This window comes from Centrocercus urophasianus, unplaced genomic scaffold, assembly GCF_019232065.1.
Source record: "Centrocercus urophasianus isolate 14NV4802_14NV808 unplaced genomic scaffold, USGS_Curo_1.0 seq_16, whole genome shotgun sequence".
NCBI classification, from domain to species: domain Eukaryota; kingdom Metazoa; phylum Chordata; class Aves; order Galliformes; family Phasianidae; genus Centrocercus; species Centrocercus urophasianus.
The window spans coordinates 39,877,140-39,891,957 of NW_024884711.1; positions in this window are offsets into that span (position 1 = coordinate 39,877,140).

A 14,818-nucleotide genomic window follows, 5' to 3' on the forward strand; every position below is an offset into this window, starting at 1 on the left:
GCTCTGCGTCACCTGCTGGGGTGGCGTGGCTGTGACAATGAGACTGTGGATAAGTGCAAGTCCCCACTGAGGAACAGGGCAGGCAGAAAGCAGAATTAGAAATGGGCTGAAGAAAGAGATAATGACAGCTCACAAAGACAAGAAAGGCAGAATTCAAGTTATGCACCCAGTGTAGAGCCCCCAACTGTATAAACAGCCAGGCATGTTTACGGGAAAGTGCTAAAGGAATTAATCTGTTACTCAGCAACACTAATCAAGGCTCCTACCCCATGCAGTTCATAAAGTCCTACATCCATGCATACCTTTATGCTCATGTTCACAGCTCCATTCCATCTTCTGTCAGCTGTACAAAGAGAAGGAAAAAAACAAATAGTAAAGCTAGTTGTAATAAAGCATTATTTTTTTCTCCGATAAAACAATTATTTTCGATCAGTTGCTGTTTACTTTTCTCCCATTTTTATCTACTTCTAAAAAAATTTCTACTTCTAAAACTTTTGCAAACCAAGGCAAGTTGCGACCTCCTTAACAAAGAGGGGAAAACAGAAGTTGTTGTCCTGCTGTTGCGAGTGCAGATGAGAACAAACCAGGACTTTAAATCAGAACACCCTTGAACTCTCAAGGTCAGGTTCACATCTAAACTTTACTGTTAAGGCGAGTCAAAGCCTGTGCTCAGATGAATGTGGATAGCTCCCACTGAGTTCAGTCAGCATTTGTTGATTGTAACGGTAATATTTTTGTTGCATTTGTTTACTCCAGTGCAGATTCTCAAAGATCCGACTCCATTATCATTCTTTCTGGTTCCTACTCTGCGTAAGAAAGAACACTTGTTTAAATATGTTGGGGTGTTCTTTATGCACCGAACTATGAAAGATTAGGAAAATCAGAATTGTAGTGAGGACAGCTGTCCTTGCCGTGTCACTTTGATGGAGAAAAACAAAGAGTGCCGAAGGTTCAAAGAAGATAACGCTGCACAGTCTCAAAGTACAAAGCAAAACCGTGAGTCCACTTTTCATTAGTAGGGTACAGAAAGTAGGGCATTCTTCCACTGGGCAAAGAGTTAGATGCTTTTGAAACGTTTTGTTGCTTGGTATATTCTAGGCAAAGTAAGGAGTAAATAAAATCACTTATTGGAGAAATGAGAATGCCTGGAATGAGCAGCACATGTTTGAAATCCCTGTGAGTGAAGGGAGTGAGTCCCCCCATTATCTAACAGGACAAGATGGAGGGAGGTCTTGGATTTCTGGATCCAAGTTACTGGGAAAACTGCAAAGGGAGTTCCCCGTGTTGTTATCTCTGCCTTCAGTGGATATCCTCTTATCTCCTCCAGTAGTGGAGACAGCTTTTGTAAATGTGTGAAGCACAGGAGGAAAGAAAGGAAGAAAAAGCAAGGGTTAGGCAAGGTGTGAATGTCCATCTGAAGTCAAAACGGAGAGGACTCCAAGAATACATCTATATGTATTCCTTTCCTAAAGAGGATCAATTCATACAAGCAATTCTGATTCTGTGGTAAGATGTATTTCATGAGACCTTCACTGCAATGACAGAGAAATTAATGGTGCTTCAGTGGGAGGGGATGGTGTAAATACAGGGAACTTGAAAATGGAGTGAAAACAGAGAAGACCCTCAGCTATAATGGTTAAGTATTTGGGAAAAAGGGAAGTGCTAGGATTTTCACAATGAGAGGTCAGCTGCAATAATTAAGTGAGAAGTTCACATTGGGCACTCCAATGGAGCAGTACTGGAGACCAATACAGAAGGAGGTTAGGACCCAGGCTGGGTCTTCATCCACAGAGTGACAGATATGGAGATCCAGAAATTGGGAGCTGCCCTGTCACTTGCAGTCAGTGCTCCTGGAATGCTCACATCTGCCCATGAAGCCCATGAGTGTTGGCTGGAGAATTTAATTGTCTTCTCCTTCAATAGTCCTCCTGGCCCCTGAGAATGCAGATGGCCCTGGTAGTTGTTGAAACCGGACCTGGGCAGAACCAGACTCTTCTAACAAGAGCATCTTCCAGAAAACCAGGCACTGCAACATGCCTCAGGGACTCAAATTACCATTCCCTGTTTAAAAGATGCTGATCCTCTTAGGTCTGAATTTGTAGGCCTTATACGCCCCAAATTCATAGCATTTTTGTAGTCTGCATGACATTCCGGCACCCAGCTGACTGTCTGATGTTGCACGTGGGTGAGCTTTTGCTCACTCTCTTGCCGTGTCTCCAAAAGCAGAGCAAGCCGAAGTGGAGAAGTGTCACAGGCAATATGTAGAAGCAATTCCGGAAATTTTATTGCTCAGAAGTGGCTCTCAGCCATTAGAGGAGAAAGAGAAGAGCTCAGTTGTGTGCTTGCACATACTGACAAAACTGCTACTGATGAATCAGAAAAAGAACTCTGAAGAGGTGACCTTAGGAGGTCACAGAAGACTATTTCTCGCCGACAAATATGAACATTTGCAATCAGACTGTGGCCTGGTGCCAGTCACTGTTTTATGTGCTATCTCATCAAAACATAAGAATTTTCAATAGCTGGTTTGGAGGCCTACTTGCTGCAGTATTATATCTCTAACTCCTACAGGTTTTGAATTGTATAGATACAAAAGCAGGGTATTGAGGAAAACTGGCACTTGTATTTTCATTGTTCTAAAGAAACATTTTCCTGCATTCTGAAAATCGCCGAGTGGTCAAGTGCCGGAAGGTCACTAAGCAACGTGGTAAAACTGATGACTGAAGGGAGGCAAAAAAATCTCTGCAAAATGAAACTCCTCCATTGTCTGGTCTGGAAGGTCAGAAATTGCCATTTTAGATTGTTTGTGCTAACGGAGGCTCACCCACCCTAGGTGTCAGCCCTTCAGAGAGAACTACTGTAAATATCGCCATCTGTGATGTTCCTCGTGAAGGACTCTGCTGATGTAAAGGTTATTACTCATTTATAAACATATGGTTATTATAATCATTCGGTCCTCTACTCACAGTGGAATTTTTGGTTTGATGGAGCTCAGTTTCAAAAGAAAAATGTTTTTCACTACTGAGCGCTAAGGGGACATTACCAATTTAATTTATATTAATGAAAACAACAACATCCCCAAATGGCAAAATCATATATTGATATATGTCATTTGACATCCAGAAAAGAAATGCCATTGGAAGCAGTCAGTCTGAATGAGCACCACCCAGTGCAGTCTGAAATTAAATTCTGCATGTAAAAGACTGTGAACAAAAAGGAAGGATTTTTGTATTCATCATTCATCATGTATTCATCCCAACTAAATGAAATTATAGAATTTAACAGAGAATGTATGCTTGCCTTTTTGGCATTATTTCTATTTTGCAAATCTTAAGAGATAAAATAGTGAACCTGGAAGTACTTGAGCTGACAGCATCTTTTCAGTAATATGCAATGGCTCTGAAAGTGTGTTTTTAAACTATGGATTTTATTGCCTCTGTGTGTGATGTGTGAATATTTGAGCATGTGCGTTTGTGCATATACATGCCTTTCAAGTGAGCCCTTTAGATCTGAGATCCCATTTCCTCCATATAGTCAACAAAGACCATAAAGCAATTTCTGTAGGAGCAAGAGTTCACCTAGAAGACCAGAAAGCTGAAATTCCCACCAAACCAGTTCAGACACAATGCATAGTTTACCTTTGCTTCCAGAAGCACAGGGTTTGGTTAATCAAACTTATTGTCAATGCCGAGCTTAGGCTGATTTTAATTGCTTCCTAAATTCCACTGACTCTGTCTAGAGTTTTTATTAGGCCCTTGATTAAAAGTTTTGATGGAGGTAGAACCCATCCCTAATATTACGCAAACTTCAAATAAGTATTTTATTCAGTGTTTTTTTGAGATATCTTGCACTAAAACATACACAAATACACAAACAGGCATGGCTGGATTTCACCAAAATCTCTCTCTCCCTACTTTTCAACAGTGCATCAAATAAAGTAAGAATTACCAATACATCATTCTGATAAAGAACCATTTGCACTTTCTAGGTCTCATTCCAGACATAGCAATGCAATATTTGTACTACAAATGTCAAAATACAATAATGAAAATAATATAGAAATAATGGTAATAGCAGCATTGGCTTTGGCATTTGTCAAATTAGAACTGGGGAGTGAAAATGAAGAGGTATCTCAAAATCAGTTGATATTTTTTAAAAAGATTTTTATGTGTGCTTGAATCACCCTTAAAATCCTTTAATTTTCTGGCAGTTGTTTGTATTTATGCATATATTTAGGCTAGGACTAAAACTAGAGTCTCTGAGAGGAAATTACTGGAACATCCTCATGTTCATGAGAAACTTTCAGATATGAAGATCTGCATTTTTTATATGCAACTGGATAAATATCCCTGATTTATGCCAGCTGCTACAGTGGAATCTGAACACCAAAGTACCAATCTTCCAGGTCTTCAGTGGTGAGACACAGGACAACACTGGCTCAACAACAGAACAACTGCACCTTCTTTTAGCCAATTTACAAATGGTATTGATGCAATTACAACTCAATTTCCAACAGAACATGTAGAGCTTCCATGACTTCTTTCTTTTTTAATAATAGAAACTAGTACGTTGAAAAACATCACCTGGCATGTTTATATTTTTCCTCCAATACACACAGTTCAATCTCTGAGCAAATATTATGGTTTCACCTGTACTACATGCCTAACAGATATATATTAATTATGCCTAAGTGAATGATAAGAAATAGAAGCACAGAGAGGGTAAAGGAATGGCAAAGCCAGAAATAGAATCAAGATCTCCTAAAACCGATTCCAGTGCCTCCACCACAAACCCATTTCTGGAAAAAGACCAAGAAGTTTACCATGCATTGTTTTTATCCAATTTATTCCATTGAGTCACAGCAAAAGGTCTGTGGACATTCTTGCTACAGTTTAAATAGTCACTTTAATTAAGTTTATCTTGAACCTGTTCCCAATAGGCTCGAGATAAACCAAAGCATCCGTGCAATGCAGCTGTAAGTTTTACTTTTAAGCCTGTTGTTTAATTGCTGATGATTTTTTCTCATAGGGCATAGACCTGAGACATGGGTCTGAAGTGCAGAATTCAGATCTGCTCCTCAAACTTTGTCAAATTCATAAATGCTTGGATTTAGAGATTTTTCTTCAGTGGTTATGAGACCGTTTGCTGCAGATCTTGCTCCTCTTGAATTTTAGCATTACACTCCCAGCTCCAACCATTCTCCTCAGAGCATGTAAAATTTTATGTTAAATCTCATTGTTAGGAATTTTTCCAAAGCAGCTCCAGAGGGAGTTTCGCCATCCTTTAGCGCTGATTCAGAGTGCCATGAAGGGAGAAAATATCTGTAGCACTCTTTTTACTTTTCCCCAGAAAAATTCCATAATAAACACTACAAGTGAGTTTGCAGAGTCTGTGCTTACAGGCGTAATCTCCTATTGACACATGCATAAACTACAAGGGGAGAAGCACTGCCCAGTCACAGCGTAATGCTCTATCAGTCAGATTTCTGGGATTTTTGAGCAGTGTACTCTGTGTATGGCAACTGCAGGCTAGTGTTTGCCTATTCTTCACCACTTAAAGCCTCTGGTTTTGTCTTGAGGGTCCACGTAAGGTCAACTTCCCACCCCCCAACAGTGGCATAGAAAACTGCACTGAAGGTGGAGGAAAATGCCTCTCCTTTCTAAGCAGCCAGTGTTGATAAAACAGCTCTCTGTTAGAATAGCTTTAAGGGCAAACAGTGATGAGGTTTACCCATTCAAACAAAGTTAAGAACGAGCAAATTCCCTCAAAGATGTACCTATGTCTGAGATCTTTGTTTCATTTTTGGTTACTTGATAGAAAATAAAGACAAGAGTGGGCTGCACTGAAAAATCCTCTGTACTGAAAATGTCTCTTTTGTGTTCAACAGGGAAACGTAACTGAAGGCCACGTTAGCCAAATGGAAGCATTAATAAAAAAAAACAATAAGAAGAATCTGTTAGAAGTTTTGGGTTTTATTTTAACCTTTTTTTTACCTCTGCTTTCTCATTATTTCTGGCAAAGAAGGAGCGTAGGGAATGCACATGTTTTGCCATGTCTAATGGACTTGTTTTTATGTGCTCAGGGCTTAAGAGAAAGCGATCAAAGGTGAGGCTGTGTGGTTTGCAAACATCAGGCTGTGCCTCTATCATGGAATTTGCATATAATTCTGTCACTGACTTCCGCTTACTCATCCTCTTGTGTAGCATCAGATGCCATCTCAACAAGGTCTCCCTATAAACTTCTCCATTAATGAAGTAGGACCATAGGGTTTTGCTAGGATTTCCTGGCCTGGGGTTGGAATTTGACTGGTTGGTCTGGTTTCAAATTTAGATGAGAGTCAAACTGGAAATTCAAGATGCTGTTAGGACAGGACCACAAAGTAGGAAGGAGTGCAGCCCGAAACATGGGGGCAGCCCAGAACCACCTTTGCCAGCATCAAACAATGACTCAGAGCTACCAGAAAGTGATGTGAACTGTGCCACGAAACCCAGCTCCTCCTGCTTCCAGGTGCAGATTCTTTGAAGCAATGTCCTGAAAGAAATGCATATGTCACTAGGGATGAGGACAAGGGATTTGCACGCACATCCTTATTGAAAGGAAGGAGAGAGGAAGATAAATCCCCTGTGTCTCCTCCAGCTGTAGCTTCAGATGGTCTACTTTCTGCTCTTTGGAGGGGAGGGGCTCTCCAGTACTGCCCATGTTATCACTGCCATAATGTCTCACTGAGGCTTTGCCCTCTTCCTGGGGCAAAGATCCCTGATCCCCATCTGACTGGGATCTAAGGGATGCTCAGCAGAGCCCTGCTGCACGCTGCTCATCCCATTAACTGCTGTGCATAGAGAGATGGTGTTTTCAGTGCAGCTCCCAGACACAGCTCTGTGCCACACTGGAACAAGTAGTGCAGATAACTTCACCTTCTCTAGAGCTATGAGCTCATCTGCAGAGATAGAGCACTTAAGATGAATTAGTGTATTCCAACACAGTAAAAGCTATAAATAGAGTGCTTATAAATAAACCAGTTTCGTCCCTCACTCAGGCACCAAATCAGCAGCCTCCCCCTCTGTCTAACACAGGCGTATGCTTACATCCCAATGATGATTTCAGTGAGACACAGAATCTTGCTTTCAGTTTGATATCTTGCTGAATTTAAGCTCTAATGCTAAGTCAACCAAATTATCACCCTATCACTCTTTCCTGTTAAATCAACAGTGTTTAGGAGTATAATCCCCTCCTGTGAATCCAAATCTTACCTTTTAGGAAAATTTGACCATTTTATAAATGAGAGGTAGACGCTTTCTCTTTCAAAAGCTTCTGTTCACCACTCGTAAGTGACTACAGCTTCTCAGATAAAGGAGCCACTATTTGTATAGGACATCCTTCTGATTCCAACACATAAGCAGCCTCCTTATGTTGTGAAAGGAAAACATCATAACTGTTACAAATCTTCTGAAACACGGTTTAATTGGAAAGCAAATTGTGTATGAGCAGCACTAAACAGCCAGCACTATTTTAACAAACACCATTTGATACACCAGGCCAAAACCCCTGAACATTCCAGGTATGTGCATTTCTAAAAAAAAAAATGCTGGGTTACATGGCTCATATATCTGCTTGACTGAACATCCCAAGTGCAGTGGTGGAACACTCAGGGAGGTGATCAGAGCTTTGATATTGTTTAATCCACATGAAACTTGGACATGAGTTGATGCTGCCAGATTACATCAGTAGATGCAGACAGAAAATCGCCACCAACCATGATGAAGCAGAGATGGTTAAGATGCTCAAATCAATCTCTCTGAGTCTATGAGCTTTTTATATGGCTGCCAAGACTGCAGTCACTCAAGCAGATAGCCTGGTGTCAGTGGAGGGGGTTTATACTGCAATTTCTGTTCTAATACACCAGCTCTGGCAGTGATGTCTGAGCTTGCAGCTTTAGCTTAGCTCAAAAGCTTATACAAACACCTAGAAGTACCTCAGGTAATAAATTAGCTTAAATACAGCCTTTCTTTACCTGAAATCTGTAGCATGTTTTTGTCCTTGCCATTTTTGCTAGCTCGAGAAATGTGATGTGGATATGTGACACTCTGCAATGTGCTGGCCATCAGGTCACTGGCTTTTGATGAGGCTTACTGTCTCGTTAACCATTTCCTCCTTGGCTGATCTCTACATCAGAGATGCAAAGATTTTTCCTTGAAGAAGTGGGATATGTCCCTGTTCATTGCAGACGACTTGTATTAGATGACCTTTAAAGGTCCCTTCCAACTCGATTCTATGATAATTCTTTGTTCCTACAATACCCTGAATGCATTTTTTGTTTCTTTAAAGTTAGCTGCACATTCATTTTCTTTGCTTATTTTTTACATATTTTTCTGCACATGCACTAAAACACAGACATTGGTACTTTGGTGTTGATTTTAAATACTGCAGCTAGTTTCAGTTTAAGTTGGTACAAGCAATTAAGGAATCTACCACATTCACATCAGTAGGACCAGAGACTGAAGGTGTAGAAATACCTCACACCAAGATAAGATGCTGGTTTATGATATTTGAATATTTTTACATGGCCTTAATAATTAACTCTTTTAATTGAGCCATAGTCCTGGGAAGAATGTCATTGCTTTAAGAATTCTGGAATAATGAGCTCCATATATTAAGCTCAACGCAGGGGCTGACCATAGAATCATAGAATATCCTGAGTTAGAAGGGACTCATAACGATCACTGAGTCCAACTCCCAACTCCACACAGCACCACCCAAAAATCAGATCATGGGACTCAGAGCACTGTCCAGATGCACCATGAGCAGCTCTAGGTCATGCCTGCTGCCCTGGGCAGCCCTTTACATGCCCACTGCCCTCTGGGGCAGAGCCTTTCTCTCCCTTCCCTGACCCTCCTCTGACAGCTCCATGCTGTGCCCTCAGGTCCACAGGATATGAATGACTGCAGCATCACGTGGGCTGCCAAATGACCACTGCTGAACTCTTCTACTCTGTCTCTGAATCAAACTCCTGACTGCAGAAGACTTTGTGGAGCCCTCTTGTCTTTAAATAATTTGAAGCAGCCATTAGATCCAGCTGTGCACCCCGCCATGTGAAATCAAACATGTTTCTTGCAGTTGATGCTGAAAGTGGTCCCTATCCCCCGCTAAAAGTTGAGGGGCACTGGTGTTTTTCAGATACTTGAATCATTTCAGAGAAATCCAGTCTGTAGCAACAGCAGAAGGTATCTCACACACTTGGAGCTCATGCTAATGGTGTCCCAGGGTTTTATTCTGTGCTCATTCTCTTTTTTAGTATGGTCTGATCATTGCTCCTCAAAAGTTAAATACATTTTTGGCATAATATTCTAGTGCTTCTTTTCAAAAAACAAAAAACACAAAACAAAAAAAAAAAAAAAACAGTAAAAGCATTGAAAATAGTAGAACATTTCATTTTGTCTTGGTTGATGCTAAAAATATAATCCTTTATAACAAATTTATAGCATATCCAGACATCGTGTCTGGATATGCTAAAAGAATCAGCCAGTGTCACCTGGACCTTCAGAACAATAAATACACTCATCTTGAAAGAAGACAGATTAAAATAAAGAGCTGAACTCTATTCCCACAGAAATTTACCCAGCAGAAAAATTTCTAAGGCACCAAATGAGCCCTGCAGTGGCTGAGTCCTCAAATATTCTGTATTAAGTACAGTCTCTGGAGAGGTGCTTAAAAATTCATAATATGGTGTATCTATTGATGTATTTAACGGAACTCTGGAGTAAGAAAGTAGAACTCTCCTGCACTGTCAAGATAATGCTGCCAAATTTTCCTTTGGATCTGTACACCTCCAGATGAAAACCTGAGTTCCCTTGGGGCCCAGATATCATAGTTGGAGCTGACAGCTTGGAGCTGTATTGTGAGAAATTATTCATGATATTAGCAGCTCTTTCCTCTTAAGGTAAGCATGTGAAATATTACATCTTCACTCAGATTTCCTGCAATAACCTGATCCATAACTCAGTATTAGGGGATGTTCATCAGCAAGAACAAATGTGTACACATCAGTGTGGCTGTGTAATATAACAAAACTCAATTCCAGGATGTAGCTGTTGAAGGGAACTTGCAGAGAACAGCATCCATACAGACAGTATGCCAAGTTGGGAACCTTTTGGAAAAGGCAGTTAGATACACACTGTGAGACTTTCTCACAGCCCATCAAACCTTTCCTCTGTATCTTTCCTCTGAGTTCAGCTTTTCAGTAGAGCTGCACTCTCTATTGCACTGCAAAAATATTTGCCCTTTTTTATCGATTACCCTAATCTAACATTGTCAGTAACCTATTTGTTGAATATATGGGAGTAAGCTATGCGTTACTATTGAAATGCTCCATCTGAAAACTCTAATATCAAACACGCAAAAAACAAGAGGGAGGTTAAGCCCTATGGAACAGGGCAGAGCTTTCACTGAACATTGCTCCTCAGATCACAGTTTTCTGCTGACGTGACTCCCATTTCAGAATTACACCTTCCAGGAGAGGTGAGGCACAGGGAAAGGACACATGCAAGGGATGTACATTACACATACATAAATGGAAGCAAATTTAAGTCACAAGTGAGTCTCAGCTTAAATAAAGTGCAAAATAAATCTACTTGCACTATTCCAACATTTGACCAAAAACTTTGTTGTAAATGCTCTGAATTTTGCCTTTTTTTTTTTTTTTTTTGGTCAGCTCCCCATTCTCATCGTTTAATCTCACTTTCCCTTGAACAAATAGAAAAGGATGAAGCCGATGATTCGATTACAAATCTTCCATTTCAGGTTTCGTTGTGCAATAAGTTTGCACAGAGAATGCTCCCTGCTCATCCAAAGCCAACTACTACAGACTTTGAAGTATAAAGAAAGAAAAGACCAAAAGCTAAACATTCTGACTTCAACATCTTGTTCTCCTTCTGAAATGGAGATGGAGGCATAAAAGCAATTATTTCCCCGTGGCCTATAAAATTCTAAGTAATCATATACATTTGTGATGAGCATCTTTAAAAACCTTAAAAAATGAAGCATCATTTTCCACTCAGAGTTGAACAGTTCTACACTGCTGTTCAATTTATAGTTTTGTTTCCCAGACATGCGGAAAGATGGCAAGTATAGGCTATTGCTCATCTCTGCACTGGACAGCTTTATACCACATCTAATCTTCTGGAAGACAGCAATCCCTGAAGCACGTAGGCAAATCTAAGGTCTCAAGGGATCCTCAAGTGGAAAAGAGTTTAGCCAGAACCAGACCAAGACTTCTCAGCCCCACCTGTAAAATCAAGTATTGCTGGACCAACAGTGAAGAACAGGAGTGTGAGGGAGGCTGAGACTTTATTTGGGAGATCTGGGCTTGTTGATCTTGGAGTACTGGAAGGAACTGGAGAAGCTGTGCCTGCTGCTTCTTGAGCAGGAAAGCTGTAGCAGCCCAATCCCCATCAGCAGTGCCAGCCCAGCTCTCTGAGAGCCTGGCAAAGGCAAAGGCAGCAGCAAGCATAGCAGCCCTTGGCTATCCTGTTATAGGCAAATGAATGCTTTGCTGACCTCAGATGAATCGACAGTTCTGAAAGGAGTAACATTTTTTCTCCTTTTTTTCCCCACAAAATTACAAATAAAAGGATTAAAAAAGTTGCTTATGATTTATCTTGTGACAAGTGGCAAGAATGAAATATGCACTTCCTGCATGAAAGCCATGCCTTTACCCATAAAGCCACCCTTCCGTCCCACTGACATAGCTGAAGAATTACATTGAATGAGTCACCAGTCACTATTTATATTTGGGGCTCAGAGTACACGCTGTTAACTATAACAGAGAAGCTGGGCTGCTGCAAAGAACAACGTGTAGATGACCAAGGAAGGTCTCACGTGCATTTCCAATCTGTCCTCCCACTCAGTCTTTGTCATAGGGCAACAAGTAGCACAGTGGCGTTTTTATGTTTTATTTTTTTCCACACCCACTCTGATTTCCGCCTCCATTTTGACCTTTTGTTTGCCACAGATGTCCATTGGAAAGCCAACTAGGTCACCACATGGCATCATCACAAAATCAGAGAATCATAGGGTTTGTTAGGGACCCTCAGGGTCCATCCATCCAACCCCTGCTAAAGTAGTTCCCTACAGCAGGTTGCACAGAAAAGTGTCCAGGTGGGCTTTGAATGTCTCCAGAAAAGGACGCTCCACAACCTCTCTGGGCAGCCTGTGCCAGTGTCCTGTCACCCTCACAATAAAGTTTTTCCATGCTTGTGTGGAACTTCCTATGTCCCAGTTTGTGCTCATTGCCCCTTGTTCTCTCACTGGGCAGAGCCTGGAGCCCAATTCACTCGACTTCCACTCATTAGAGATCTCCCCTTAGACTTCTCTTCTCCAGGCTGAACAGCTCCAGGTCTCTCAACCTTTCCTTTCACAGGAGATGCTCTCAGCCCCAAACATCTTTGAGGTGCTCTGCTGGATTCTCTCTAGAAGTTCCATGTCCTTCTTGAACCGAGGAGCCAAGAACTGCACACAGTACTCCAGAAGTGGCCTCACCATAGAAGAGTAGATGGGGAGAATAAATTCCGTTCACTTGCTGGCTGCACTCTTTCTGATGCACCCCAGGAAGCCATTGGCCTTCTTGGCCACGAGGGCTCACTGCTGGCTCATGGCCAACCTGTCCACTAACACACCCAAGTCCTTCCCCACAGAGCTCCTCCCCAGCAGGTCAGCCACTAACCTGTGCTGATGCAAGCAGTTAGTCATACCCAGGTGCAAGGCTCTACATTTGCCCTTGTTAAGCCTCATAAAGTTCTTTTCCACTCAACTCTTCAGCCTGTCCACGTCATAAGACCAACTCTTACCTATTTTGATGGGCAGAAGTCTAGTGGTCTCCAAGACACTTTTTTTACATATTTTCTACTCCAACTTACAAAGAGAAGAGCTGAAAAGTTTGCTTGGCCCATTTTATACAAAAATATCCTACAGACTCACATGATTGTATGAGCTACAAAGAACAGATATAGCATGTTTCTGTTCTAAATACAAACTCATTAAGTAGCCTATAGAAGAACGTGGGAAGCTGCGTGTGTGTGTGTGTGTGTGTGTGTGTGTGTGTGTGCATGCACACAAGGGCTAGACCTTTGGTGGTGTAAAGTATAATACCCTGTAAATACTATCCATTGGCAATTTCCCACTACGAAATTTACTATCTTATGCATATTAGGTTAAAAAGTCTGGATTCACATGGAAAAATAAATAATTGAGCATTTCATTAAAAGCTATAATATGCCAAGATCGATCATTAAGGTACACTGAATAGATGGTGATTCAGTTGTTAGAGTCCAACAGGTTTCATGTAACCAGAGCTTACAAACATCTATTACACTTCCTTTTGATGTGCTTATAACCATCTACAATAATTATGTATGTAACACACTCATAAATCCAATGACTCTATACTAAACCTCTCTGAACCCTTTCTAAATGGAATATTAATACAAAGAGTGAAAAAGGTACTCCATTATGGAAATAGACCCAGAAAGCTAGAAACATCTATCTTTAACAATTTAAAGTATATGTGAGGGATACAGTCACTTACCAGCTGCTTGTAACTACGTGCACAAAACCTTGTAATAACTTCAAAAAATAAGTTCAATAGTATTACGTCTCTAAATGCTGTCCTGTTAATATGTACTTCAAATTTGCTCATTTAAGAGAATGAAGTTTCCTAGAAATGTCTTTCCTTCAAAGACCATAATTACAACATAAACGTGTATTTTTAAATGGTTTTATATGGTTAGGACAAATCCTGCTCTTTTCTGCAGGCATTTTCCTGAAAATGAAATTTGTGCGTTCTGTGGAAAAAGCAGTATTATCTCACAGAGGAGTTTGCACAGCTTTATTAAAATGCAAGTTTTGTCTCTCCCACATGCAAACTCATTCCCATTGACTTCAGAAGCCAGAACATCTAACACTATTTGAGCGTATTAAAAAGAAACAAATAGATGGATTAATGCAGAAGTGAAATACTTAGACACTGTTGCGTGGCTTTTTACAGTACTGGATTGTCTACAGAAGCATATCATGACCTTTCTTAGTCCCTAACTGCTAGAAAGAAAGGAGATATTTCCATTTTTCAAAGATGCATTTATACTGTGTAATGCTGTCTGAGATCACCTAAGCTAGATTGTTTAATCATTCCTTTAAAACAATGTAAATGGAAGCCAAAGTTATTTTGATCACCACCACAGGCTGAAAGGCCTTGGCTGAGATTTTATACCAGACAATAGAAGAAAGACTGCAAAGAGATAACAAGGAAAACATGATTAAATCACAGAAGTGACATAAAATCAATAGAAGCAGCCAAGAATCAATAATTCTTTGCTCTGAGTAACAGTCAGTAGTGCTTGTACTCATTTTCAGATTTTTTCCAAGATTATATTCTATTTGATTTGTGCAGAGACAGAGAGTTTCTTTATAATATTGGTCTTTTAGCATTTTCATTAAGATTATTCCTTTGTAGGTATTTATCTTTTAATTCATTAGCTCCGTTGGCTTCATTTGTGCTGGCTTATAGAAAAGCCTATGACTAATCACAAAATAGCAACGTTCAAGAAAATCTGATGTGAATGCATAGCCATAACAAAGAGGAATTTTCAGCTTTTCATATCTGTATAGCAGCTTTCATACAGTTCTTAATTTAATGTGTCAGTTCGCATTTATTTTATTTGTTACTAAAAATCCATATGACAGTGACAATTTGTTAAACCAGAGCAGCCGAAGCAGAGAGATTCACTGCCATGGAATCAGAAAGATCTATTGCATTTGTGCTGAGGCG